We start from the raw sequence: 13,364 nt of genomic DNA, 5'->3' as shown, positions 1-13,364 counted from the left end.
CCAAGGAAGCTCCTGGATACTGGCTTCAGATAGGTGCAGCTCCAGCTGTCACGGCCATCTGGGGAGTGAACCAGCGGATGGAAGACCTCTCTCTCTCTCTCTCTATCTCTCTCTCTCTCTGTCTGCCTCTCTGTAACTCTGCCTTTCAAGCAAATAAATAAACCTTTTAAAAAGAAAAAAAAAAAAAGGCCGCCACTGTTCTCACCAGAAATTCTTTAGCATTGAAAGCTGTCAGATCTGTTGTGTAAAATTTCCAGTGTTTTACTTTATGCTTGAAAGCTCGTATTTTCTCATTGGCGACCAACGCTGTCTGTTGTTTTCTGAAGGTGACAGGCTCGCTGTGTTCCTTTTCAAGAAAGCAGCTGGGGAGACTCAGACCTGGAGACCTGTGATGTTCCTCTCACGGTTGTTGTCTCGAGTACACGTGGTGTTCCACGGAGAACGGCGCATTCACCTGCAGCTGTCACAGTTGCACAAGTGCATTTTCTAGATGCGACCTCCGTCCCCTCGAGGGCAACCAAGTTAGTTCCCACATCACGCCCTGTCCATCACACGGAACAGGGGACCGTGTCCTGAGGGGCCAGTTCAACAAATCATCTTTTCATGATCATTATTTTTAAAGTTTGATTTACTTATTTGAAAGGCAGAGTTACAGAGAGAGAGAGAGGTCTTCATCTTCTGGTTCACTCCCAAAATGGCCGCAACAGCTGGAGCTGGGCTGATCTGAAGCCAGGAGCCAGGAGCCAGGAGTTTCTTTCGGGTTTCCCATGTAGGTGCAGGGGCCCAAGCACTCGGGCCATTTTCCATTGCTTTCCCAGATGCATTAGCAGGGAGCTGGCTTCAAGGTGGAGCAGCCGGACTTGAACCGGCGCCCACGTGGGATGCCGGCGCCACAGATGGTGTCTTTACCCACTGTGCCACAGCGCCTTGTGATCCTGGGTGTGGGACAGTGGCCTTGTCAGTGTAGGCTCAGCGGCCGTGTCTTCTGCTTCTCTGCCATCCAAGAGCAGGGGCACCCTGGCCTCCACACCTCTGTGTCCCCAGAGGCCCTGGAGCACCGGGTGGTCAGCTGGAGCACCGTGGGTGTAATCAGCTGACTTCTTGAGTTCTCCGCGACCAGGGAGAGCTCGCCCTGCAGACTTCCAGCGGCGGGCTGGATTTGAGTTTCAGGGCAGAGTTCGGGTTACAGTGGCAGACTGAACATGTGAATCCAATTTGGGCCCTCCCCCCTCCGAAACCCCACTAGAACTTCTAGAAGAGGAATTTTAAAAACAGAGAGACAAAAACCCACAATGTTGGGAAAAACAGGATGGGAGAGGACAGCCGCAGGAGGAGAAGTTGGGGGGTGACGGACGAGCAGGCCTGGGAAGGCTGGGCCCCACGCCGCCATGATTCACGCGGCCAAAAACAAAGAGGCCGGCAGTGCAGGTCCCTTGGTGAGCGAGGGGGTGCGGGGGGGATGGGTGCTAAAATAGGAAAGGCGGGTTAGGGGGGAGCTATTTAGGAAGCCGTGAGAGACCTCGGTGCCCTCTCACCCCACCACTGATCCTGCCGCGCCCCCCAGAAGTCTAGAAGGTTCTCAGGGGGGTACAATAGGTTCTCTGGGTTGGGGGATGCCGGCACAGGTAAAGACCTGAGTATACACATGACACAGGGAATCAAATGCTCAGTGCCAGGACCCCACCACACCTACCCGCCCAGCCCCGGCTCCCGGCTTGTTCTCTGGAACTCTGGCAACCAAACCCTTACCTTCCAGGGAGGGGGCGGGAGAGGATGGCTTAGAGCAAAGACTTGCGAACACTGGCAGCCTGGGTCTTCCAGAAACAGCCCGAGGATCCCCCTGCCGCGGCGCTCCGAGCGGACAGGCCCGCCTGCACGCAGAGCTGCCGATTCACTTCTTAGCATTGCGCTGAGAGGGAAGGAACGTGCCCACGTGTCGACAGCAAAGCCGTAAGTCAGCGGCACGCAGAGAGTACAGCCATCCAGTGCTTGATGTTGGCAAGGGAGTAACGCCTCGGCACTGAAGTCACTGGGGACACTGGCAGGGGACCGAATAGCTACAAAAATCTGAAGGAAAATGATCTGCAAGCTAGAATTCTGTTCGCAGGGCAGATACCAACCAGGTACGCACCTTTACAAATGTTTGCACCAAGACATCTTCAGTCTCAAAGACGCCCAAATACTTTCCCATGCTGCGTTCTTGGTGCACAGCTGGAGGACAGCCCCTCCCCCCCCCCCCCAACAAGGAGCATCACAACACCGGAAGACGTGGACTCGGTAAAGCAAGAGCTGTCACGTGCAAGGTGACAGCCGTGCCCCAGACTGTCCGCAGGGCGGCCAACCAGTCCGACCAGTCCAGGGGGAGCCCTGTGACTCAGCACATCAACAGACGGGCTCTGCGTGTTGGCCCCAGGATTCCGGTTCCAGGAAGAGACGGCCTGTGCTAGTGGCGGGTGAGCCCCTCCCGGGTCTGCTAGCCCCTCCCAGGTCTGCCTTGCCCTGCCCAGCTGCTAGCCAAGTGCCTGTTTCCCCTGCCTTGCCCTGCGCTGGTTGAACTCGGCTCCACTCCTGAGACCCAGAGACAGGCAAAATGCTGGGGAGCTCAACAAGCAAACTGGAGCAGCCCTCTCGTCATGAGAGAGAGTCCAGCTCCCACACAGCCCCTCGTCTAGGAGGGAGGTGAAAATCTGATACAGGGTTGTCAAATTCTGGGGCAGAGCCAGTAGGGCATGGGACAGTGCCACTGTAGAATCTCAAAGGAATTGTTCACTTCCCCCAGGGTTGGGGGTGGGAGCCGACTCCAGGTGCCAGGTAGAGTCCAGAGAAAATGGGCTGCTATGGGTGGGGAGAGGGGAGGGGTCCTGAGCCCGGAAGCTGGGAGGCCACGCCTTGTCCTGTCTCCCCCCAGCACAGCACTGAAGCCAGGGCTGCCTCTGATAAGCCACACCCAGGGGGAAGGGTCTCATGAGCTAGGGCCCCCTCAGGGCCTTGCTCTATGTTCTTCTCTCTTCCGGGAGTGCTCTTCCGCTGTGTCTTTCTCTGGCTGACACCTCATTCAGCTCTGAGCTTACACGTGACCCTCTTAGGGGCGTTGTTGTGGTGCAGCGCGTTGAGCCACTGCCTACAAAGCCAGCATCGCATATCGGAGGGCCAGTTTGTGTCCTGGCTGCCCGGCTTCCCGTCCAGCTCCCTGCTAATGCACCTGGGAAGGCAGTGCAAGATGGCCCAAGTGCTTCGGTCCCTGCACCCGTGTCGGGGACCCAGATGGAGTTCCAGGCTCCTGGTTTCAGCTTGGCCCAGACCTGATCTTTGCAGCCATTTAGAGAGTAAACCAGCAGGTGGAAGATCTCTCCGTTTCTCTCTTTCTGTCCCCCTTTTTCCCCCACCTCTCTCTTTGTAGCTCTGCTTTGCAAACAAATAAATAATTTTTGAAAAATTTTATTTATTTGAGAGGAAGAGTTACAGACAGAGAGAGGGAGAAACAGAGAGAGAGGTCTTCCATCTGCTGGTTCACTCCCCAGATGGCTGCAGTGGCCAGAGCTGAGCCGATCTGAAGCAGGGAGACAGGAGCTTCTTCCGAGTCTCCCAAGCACTTGTGCCATCTTCTACTGCTTTCCCAGGCCATGAGCTGGATCTGAAGAGGAGCAGCCGGGACTCGAACTGGCGTCCACATGGGATGTCTGCAGTGCAGGTAGAAGCTTCGCCTACTATGCCACAGTGTCTACCCCAATAAATTTTTTTTTTAAGATTTCTTTTACTTATTTGAAAGGCAGAGTTAGAGAGAGAGAGAGAGAGAGAGAGAGAGACTCTTCCTTCTACTGGTTCATTCCCCAAATGGCCGCAACGCCAGGACTGGGCCAGGCAGAAGCCAGGAATCAGGAACCAGGAGCCAGGAGCTTCTTTTGGGTCTTCCACATCAGTGCAGGCACTCAGGCACTTGGGTCATGTTCTGCTGTTTTCCCAGGCACATTAGCAGGGAGCTGGACCGGAAGTGGAGCAGCCGGGACTCGAACCAGCGCCCTCCGAGAGCAGAAGGCTTCTCTGCTCTCCCCACTCCCATCCATCGCATCATCCTGTCTTGCTTCCGTGAGTAGCCCTTGCCACCACCTAACATTCTTCTTGCTCTTTATCTCTGCCCCTTCCTAGAATATAAGCTCTGTGAGAGTGGGGATCTCCCAGTCGTCTCTGCAGTCATAAACGTGGAGCCTGGAACAGTCCCTCCAGCGAGGAGCCACTCACCACCTGTGCAATGTGCAGGAGCTGTGTGTGAGACACAGGACGGTGGAGAAATCGAAATTACAGGCTGGAAGGAGAGAGAGGCGCCGAGATGTGGAAGCCGGCCTCTGGCCTGGAGACGGCCAAGGTCATCTGGCACCAAGCCAGAAGCCTCCCTCGTGCGTGCTCCAGGTCAGCGCACGGCTGGAGACGTCGGTGCCTCGAGGAGCTGCGTCTCAGCCTCGGTTCCCTCCTCCGCGGCGGAGGATGGCGATGCACACACCACACGCGGCTAGCCTCAGAATTAATACTGGGGCTCGGGGCAGGAAAGCATTGAACACATAAAGTTTGCTGTGGTTTTAAGAGTTCAGTTTGCACCCTGGTGTCTGTTTTGTGATTGTTAAGCTGCGTAGGAAGCCAGCGTTGTGGCACAGCTTAAATCTACGGGGCTGTAGTGCCAGTGTCCTGTATGGACGCCAGTTTGAGTCCCGGCTGCTCCACTTCCAATCCAGCTCCCCGCTAATGACCTGGAAAAGCAGTGGAAGATGGCCCAAGTGCTTGGGTCCCTGCACCCAAGTGGGAGACCCACACGGAGTTCCAGGCTCCTGGCCTTTGAGGCCATTTGGGGAGTGAACCAGCAGATGGAAGAGTCTCTCTCTCTCTTCCTCTGTAACTCTTTCAAATAAAATAAAATAAATCTTTTTTTTAAAGTTTCATAGGCAGAAGAATTTCTCAAAAATGACCAGAGATTAGGAAATAAATATTTAAAAAAATATTTTTAGGGGCTGGCACTGTGGCACAGTGGGTTAACGCCCTGGCCTAAGGTGCTGGCATCCCATATGGGCACCGGTTCGAGACCCGGCTGCTCCACTTCTGATCCAGCTCTCATTGATGACCTGGGAAAGCAGTGGAAGATGGCCCAAGTGCTTGGGCCCCTGTGCCCACGTGGGAGACCCGGAGTGGGCTCCTGGCTCCTGGCTTCGGATCAGCGCAGCTCTGGCCATTGTGGCCAATTGGGGAGTGAACCAGCGGAAGGGGGACCTCTCTCCCTCTCTCTCTCTCTGCCTCTCCTCTCTCTGTATAACTATGACTTTCAAAAATGTAAATAAATCTTTAAAATTTTTTTTAAAAAATTGACAAATAATTATATATATTCACAGTGTACAATGTGATGCTTTGATCTTTGTGTACATTGTGAGATGATTCGATCAAGTGAATTCACATATCCGTCACCTCACAAACCTGTCAATTTTTTTTGGCAAGAACGTTTAAAATCTCTCTTACCCAAGCTCGAGTACCTGATACTTTGTTATCAACCACAGTCACCAAACTGAGCAGCTCTCCAGAATTTATGCCTCCAATCTAACGGAAACTTTGTACCTTTTTTTCTTAAAGATTTATTTATTTTATTTTGAAAGGCAGAAGGACACGGGGGCGGGGCGAGTAGCAGAGAGAGAAAGAAAGAGAGATCTTCTATCCACTGGTTCACTCCCCAAATGCCTGTAACAGCCAGGAACTCCATCCAGGTCTCCCACATGGGTGGAAGGGCCCCAGCACTAAGGCCACCATCTGCTGCCCCCCAGGGTGTGCACTGGCAGGACACCGGATCAGAAGAGGAGCAACCAGAACTTCGACTGGTGTCCCTGGTGATGGCATCACCGCCTCACCACAGTGCTGACCGCACTTGGTACCCTTTGATCAACAGCTTCTCATTCTCTGCTTCCCAGCGGCCCCTGGCAGACCTTCCGCTTGCTCTATGCTTCCATGCGCTCAGCCAGCTTAGCGTCCACATTTGCAAGTGAGAACATGCAGCCTTTACTTCCTGTACCAGCTTAATCCGTTCAGTGCAGTGTCTGTCCTCGAGGTTCTGCATGGACTGCAGGATTTCCTCACCAGGGCTGAATAGTACCCCGTCTGCACATTTTCTTCATCCACCCATCAGCAAGTGGGCCCTCGAGAGAAGAAACTTCCATCCCTGTTTTAACTGGTTTCCTTCGAAAGAGATCCCGACACAGGGCCTTGGGCGCATGGGGAGGCAGTGGGGAAGGAAGTAGGCAAGGAAGAGAAGAAGGGACAGACTAGGAGGAGGGCAGTTGGTGCAGGGGTGACATCTCCACCTGGGACGGTCACACTCAGGGTCAGAGAGCCTGCTTCAGACTGACCCAGCTGTATTGGGTCCCTGATACCCACATAGGAGACCTGGATGGGGTTTTGGGTTCCTGGCTTCAGCCTGGCCAGGGCTGGCTGTTGTGGGCATTTGGAGAGTGAAACACTGGATGGAAGATCTCCCCAGCCCCCCCACCCCCACCCCAAATAGAATGAAACTTAACTAACAAAAATGTTAAAAAGAAGAAAGGAAAAGGTGCATTTCTGAGCAAGTTACCACGGTGGGCAACTTCGCCTCATTTCCACTGTGAGTCCTTGGGGAGACTGTGTAGGATGAAACAGCCCAAAATTGTCCTACCAAGAGGGGAGGAAGCTGGGACTACCTGTGCTGACGACTTTCCCCCTTGGCTGAAGGTCGCTCCTTCTGGGGTAGCTCCCTCGTAGTACGGGTTTGTTCTGCCCGTGGGCACAGCATGTCCTGAAGCCAGAGCAAGACCTCTGTCAGGTGTTCACGTGCGGCAGCAGGTGGCATGGGACAGGTGGGACTTGTTTGCAGAACCCACAGGGGACTTCCATGGAAGGCTGCTGAGGGGAAGTGTGCTTAGCAACCACACATTTTCCTTTGCTCTTTGGGTACAGACTGGGAAAAATTAATCCCAGGTCTTTGTTTTTTTCTTCAAGGGAAGTAGAGTAGAGCATGTATTTTTTTGAGATTTATTTTATTTATCTGGAAGTCAGTGTGTGTGTGTGTGTGTGTGTGTGTGTGTGAGAGAGAGAGAGAGAGAGAGAGAGACCCTCTGGTTCACTCTTCAAATGGCTGCAACAACTGGGGTTGGGTCAGGTTAAAGCCAGGAGCCCGGAACTCATGCAAGTCTACGCCATGGGCAGCAGGGGCCCACGCAAGCGCTTGAGCCACCTTCCACTGCCTTTCAAGGTACATTAGCAGAGAGCTGGAGAAGCAGAGCAGCTGAGACTTGAACCTGTGCTCTGATATGGGATGCTAGTGTTGCAGGCCAGGCTTAACTCACTGTACCACAATCCCAACCCTGACTGTATTATTTCTTCAAAGCCGTTACTGCCCACCCCTTTCAGGGGGCTGAAGCATGCCATCCCATTGCGGTTTGGCCATGTCACTTGCATTGGCCACCAGCATGAGAGCAGACCAATCTACCCCTTGCACCGTGTGGTCCACAAGCCTCCTGCTTTGCCCTCTGCCACAGAGCAGCAGCCACCAGGACATGGACCCGTTTGCTCATCGGTCTGGATTCCAGAGTGGAAATGATGTATGAGTGCAGCCAGCCCACAATGGGCGTGTGCACAGGAAAGCTTTGTGGCTGTGGCCACTGAGAATTGGGGCTATTTGTTCCTGCTGTACTGTTTAGCCAGAGCTGACAGATAGGAGGGATGATTTATCCACTGGGTGACTTGGGAGGGAAAAACCGGACAGGCCTTGGCTCTGCTCCTTCCCAGCCCTTTCTTGAAATCTGCTCGACCTCTGGGAAAGGGACTGCTGGTTCTCTTTGTGCCGTGCAGCCGGGACTCACCTGTGCTGAGGGCAGCTTCCAGCTTCCCAGCTCTGCCCCTGGCTTGGCGGCAGAGGCTGCCTAATTCAAGAGTGGAGATTCATAGCGCTTCCATTTGGCTGCATATTGCACAAGCAATAAATCAAACATTTCCATTTCTCCTCTGTCTCCTGCATTTATCTCTAAATTCATTCCGGACTTGATGGAGGATGAGAGGCATTATTTATGGAGCCTCTTCCAACCTCAAAAATCTTTCTGCTCGATTCCAGGTCTTAGGGCTAGAAATGGCATTTCCCGACAGGTAGGCTCTGCCTGTTCCTCCAGGAGGCAACTCCTCCACGTTCGCCTACTTTTTTTATCTGTTAATACCAACAATAAGCAGGAGCTACAACTTATGTGAGTTTCTGAGAATGTACAGGGTAATATTCCAAGGGACAGAGGCTAATAAACATTGTTTTAAGGGACAAAAGTGGGAGTAGAAAAGGGTATATGCTTTCTGGAAATCATGTCTACTTTGTCTTTTCACATCCCTACTTTTTCCCTTTGAAAACAAATGAACTCAAAACTTAAGCTCCTTTGGTCTTTCCCATAAGACTTAGAATAGCAAGTGGTTTGGGTTTGACCAGAGTTGATTGGTTAATGGATCATTCATTCATTCATTCATTGCTTATTCAGCGCCTCAGTAGGCCAGACGTTTCTGCCAGTCTGGGTGAAGGAAGCAATCTGAGAGATGATTCTTACCCTCAACTCCATCACTCTCCAACACCAAACGCGGGCTGCCGTCCAGAGACAGGCACTGTAGTGCTCGAGACTCCGGCATCCCAGATCCGAGTGCTGGTTAGAGTCCAGTGGTGCTGCTTCCGGTCCAGCTTCCTGCTGATGTGTCTGGGCCAGCACAGGGATTGCCCAGGTACTTGGGGCCCTGCGACTCACACGAGGGACCAAGTTGGGGTCCCTGGCTCCTGGCTTTGCCCTAGACCACTTGGAGAGTGAATCAGCTGATGCACAATCTCTCACTCTTTCTCTGCATCCCATGCTCCGTCTCTGCTGATTCTCTCCCCAGATGTCTGCCTCAGCCAGGGCCGGGGCAGGTGGAAGCCAAAAACCAGGAACTCCATCTGTGTCCCCACATGGTGTCAGGGACCAAATGCTTGAGGCCATCCCCTGCTGCCTCCCAGGGTGTGCATTAGCAGGAAGCTGGATTGGAAGCAGAGTAGCTGGGACTTGAACCAGGCACTTTGATACGGGATGCATGTGTCCCAAGCAGTGGCTCAACCTGCCATGCTACCCCATCACATATTCTATACATTTATTATGAGGCAGAATAATATTAAGACGCATCGGGGTCAGTGCTGTGACCTGGGAAGGCAGTGGAAGATGGCTCAAGTCTTTGGGCCCCTGCCCCCATGTGGGAGACCTGGAGGAAGCTCCTGGCTCCTGGCTTTGGATGGGCCCAGCCCCAGCCATTGCAGCCATTTGGGGAGTGAACCAGTGGATGGAAGACCTCTCTCTCCTTCTCTCTCTCTCTCTCTCTCTCTCTGCTTCTGCCTCTCTGTAACTCTGCCTTTCAAATAAAAAATTAAAGGACACATTAATCAGTGTAAGGAATATAAAAGGCTATATAAAAACACTAAACTTTAGTGGTTTAACAAAAATTAAGGTTTATTTCTTGCTCACGTCATCACTGCTTGTCAGGCAGTTTTCCCCCACTGGATGACACCGGGGTCCAGGCTTCTTTGCCCCTGTGAGGCTCCTGTGTCCAGCGTGAGGTCCACAGACCTGCTGGGAAGCACAAGAGTGGGTTAGTGGGTTGGCAGGGGTGTTTCTAGGGGCCACGTCTGGAAGTGGCCTCTGTCCTTTTGGCCTGCATTTCCCTGGCCAGGATGTTGGCCCGTGGCTTCCTGACTTCGAAGGAGGCTGGGGGCTGTCTCCCTGTGTTCATGGTGGGATACCCTGCAGAAATACTAACCCTGCCCTCGCGCCCCCCAGTCTCCCAGGCATCTCCGGCTGTTCCTCCTTTCCTGCCCTTCCACTGTTAGGTAGGAAGTCAGATATGAGCTTATGTGTGTGTGACAAAGGCCTAAAGAGAAGACGTCTATGTCCAGCATATGCATCTGCATCTCAAAGTTGTCGCTCCCCGTCTTCGTGGAGGAACGACACAGGACCCTGCGCTGTTCTTTTGTCTGCTTGGCCCTCCCCGGGTTTGCTGCTGGTTCTTCCCGGGTTGGCTACTATCCCTTCCACCTCCGTGGAAGGGCAGTTCCCCCTGGCCACATTCCCCACTTCCGCAGGGGAGCGGCACACCGCCGGCCGGTTCTCTCGGGGGCTGCACAGGTGTTCCTTCAGATGTTCCCCTTAGATGTTCCTGGTGCATGCCGTCTCTCTCCTCCTTTATAGTCCTGCTCCGCCAATCCTAACTCGGCTGCCCACACGCCGAGTACGCTGCTCTCCACCAATCAGGAGCAAGTCCTACAGTTTATTGGTTGAACTGGAGGCAGCTGGGTAGAAGCTGTTTTCTTCTCTCCCAGCGCCATATTGTGGGAGAGTAGATGCATAGAATAAGTCTTAATTCCAGTAACTTAGTCCAGTCCGGATTGCTCCCCACAAAAGTCATCCCGATAACGTTTCAGGGGCAGCCCAGTGTTGGCATCCTGCCCTGCCCCCTCCTACCCGATAACCTGCCAGGTGGGGGTCCCCGCCCCTCTGCCTGACAAATCTTCCACAATCTCCCAGATGCAGCCCAGTGTCTGCATTTCAAATACTCTGCTCCCGACCTGCTCCAGATCCTGGGTTAGGATGGCGCCAGCTAGGCTTCCTCCTGTCTGATACCTTCAGGGGAAAACTCAGATAGGAGCTTCTTAATATTTACATCCATAAAATCCTTTGTTTCAGGAGGAGATGTGTGAAGACAAAGACCCATCTCCTTAAAAACCCCCCACCCCCGGCCTCAACCAGACTGCGCCAGCCCTCTGTCTCTCTGCTGAGTCGCCTGCCTGCCTGCCCAGGTGTAATCTCTCCACTCAACCTTGTAACCTCGCTCCTCCCCCGACTGGGCGCTCTCTCTCAGGTTCTGCCTGGAGAGGTGCCCATCTGTCCTTATGGATGTCCCTTCCCTAATAAACTTTGCTACTTTACTTTGTTCTACTCTGTCTCACACCTGAATTCTTTCTAGCGCGAAGACAAGAACCCTGTCGTTCACCGGTAACACCACCATGGAAATGCGAAGAGAAAGAGGAAGCAAGACTCAGCTTTGGGTTTCCAAGTCAACTTTTTAATCTACTTACTTAGATTTATTTATTTATTTGAGAGGCAGAGGCTGAGACAGAATGAGATCTTTTATCCTCTGGTTCACTCCCCAGATGGCCGCAACCGCCAGAGCTGTGCCTATCTGAAGCCAAGAGCCAGGAGCTTCTTTCGGGTCTCCCACGCGGGTGCAGGGGCCCAAGGACTTGGGCCATCTTCCACTGCTTTCCTAGGTCATATGGGATGCTGGCACTGCAGGTAGCAGCTTTACCTGCTACGCCACAGCGCTGGTCCCCCAAGTCGACTTTTGAAATGTTTGGCTTGAAAGAAAACTCTGTGTTTCTAATCCTAGTCTTTTTTGCTCCCTGCATGACTCAGGACGTGAAGTGTAGTCAGGCAAAAGGATCAGAATCAGCTGGGTCCCCCAGCCCGGAGAGGCAAAGGCAGCAGAGGCTGAGGGCAGAGAGGACAGCAGAGCCCTTGTGCCGTGGGAGACACAGGAGCTGGCTCCTGCCTCCTACTAGAGCGAGGAGAGAGGACAGGGCACCTGGGGAGGGAGCAGGCCTGTGCTTTGCTTCTCATCAGAGGCCCCAGAGGGGGTAGCTTTGCAGACTCCTTGTGTCTGTACCACACGGGCCCAAGTCAGCCTCCCAGCGATTTCCAAGGGCCCAGAGCTGTGCCGAAGCAGCTAGGGACTCCCCACGCCCTTGACCTGGGTGGATGGGATGCTGGCTGAGGATTAACAAGCACAGCTCAGGGCAGGCCAGGGACCCAGAAGAAGATACCTGGGCAGGCGCTGGTGGGGATCCCAAGACAGTGAATGAAAACTCGATGCCCTGGCTGGCGTTGTGGTGCAATGGGTTAAGCAGCCACCTGGTTCAGGTCCCCATTGTGCCACTTTTTTTTTTTTTAAGATTTTATTTATTTATTTGAGAGGTAGAATTACAGAGAGGGAGAGAGGTCTTCCATCTGCTGCTTCACTCCTCAAATGGCTGCAATGGCCAGAGCTGGGCTGATCTGAAGCCAGGAGCCAGGAACTTCTTCCAGGTCTCCCACGAAGCTGGAGGGGCCCAAGCACTTGGGCCATTTTCCACTGTTTTCCCAGGCCATAGCAGAGAGCTGGATCGGAAGAGGAGCAACTGGGACTTGAACCATCGCCCACATGGAATGCTGGCACTGCAGGCGGTAGCTTTACCTGCTGTGCCACTGCGCTGGCCCCTAGAAGCTCTCTTTCTCTCTGCCTCTTCCTCTCTCTTTCTGTCATCCTGCCTTTCGAGTAAATAAATAAATCTTAAAAAAAAAAAAAAGAAAAAGAAAAAGAAAAAGTAAACCCAGTACCCTGAACCAACAAAGGCCCTGGCACTTCAGCCTCCAGTGGAATGCAGGATCAGAAAAGTTCAGATCTGTTTCTGAGAACAAAACGTTGTCTCCTTTTTGTCTCTTCTCTGTGAGGTATGCACCTGCCCAAACTGAAACACCTTAAAAACTTCTTGAAGACAGGGGTTGGGATAGGAAAGGGCAGTGACTTGGAGCAAGGGGACAGGAGTTCCTTTATCGCTCACCGTCCTGCGTGACCTTGGAATGGTCATTCCATCTCTCCGGTTCTGTTTTCCCATCTGTAAAATGAGATGTAACACTATCTGCTTCACGGCATGTTGTGAAAATTAAATGCAAAAGAAAAAAAAAAACACATCCAGTTCAGGGCTGGCATTTATAAGGGCTCAGTGATTGGCTGAACCTTTCCCTTCTGGGGTCATTGCCGTTTTTGAAACATTGCAGGAAAGATGCGTACATGAGGCTATGTATACCCACGCCTGGAAAATACAATAAAGCAAAGCCTTCCTCCACTGTGAAAAGAAGCAATAAAAACCTAGGACAAGGCACAAAACAGACAATGAAAAACACGACTTGTGAGCAGGGTGGGGGCGGGGGCACAGGGTGAGGGCGGTGACTGCACTAAATGAAAAACAACAGCTCAATACCCTGCTATCATCCTTCATCAAACTACAGAAATAGAAACCAGACAAACACATTATGTGAAGGGCGAAAGAGTTGGCAAGGTCCTGGCCTATAGGAAAAACCCAGGTTCAATACACCAGGAGCAGAGGGAGGTGGGGAAGTGAGGGCAGGGGTTTGTGGCGCGCGGCGGGTTGCTCAGTCCTAATGAGGCTTCAACACCACGCGAGCTTTTTTTTTTTTTTTTTTTTTTTTTCTGAACTCAGTTTCTCATTAGACTCTGTCTGCTCCCAGATCAGCCAGCCGCATGGCAGGAGCTGC

At 52.8% G+C, this 13,364-nt stretch overlaps 1 long non-coding RNA gene across 1 annotated transcript; it reads left to right on the top strand.

The window, feature by feature from the left end:
* Positions 1-2,298: 2,298 nt before the first annotated feature.
* LOC108176679 (uncharacterized) lies at positions 2,299-4,585 on the top strand. Its single transcript, XR_001793398.4, has 2 exons — positions 2,299-2,453; positions 4,147-4,585. It is a non-coding gene; the product is annotated as an uncharacterized LOC108176679 (long non-coding RNA).
* Positions 4,586-13,364: the final 8,779 nt, after the last annotated feature.

This window comes from Oryctolagus cuniculus, chromosome 11 (assembly GCF_051225735.1).
Source record: "Oryctolagus cuniculus isolate XC-2025 breed Fujian yellow rabbit chromosome 11, ASM5122573v1, whole genome shotgun sequence".
Lineage (NCBI taxonomy): Eukaryota > Metazoa > Chordata > Mammalia > Lagomorpha > Leporidae > Oryctolagus > Oryctolagus cuniculus.
Note: the sequence above shows the minus strand (reverse complement) of the source record. Positions and strands in the feature narration are given on the sequence as shown.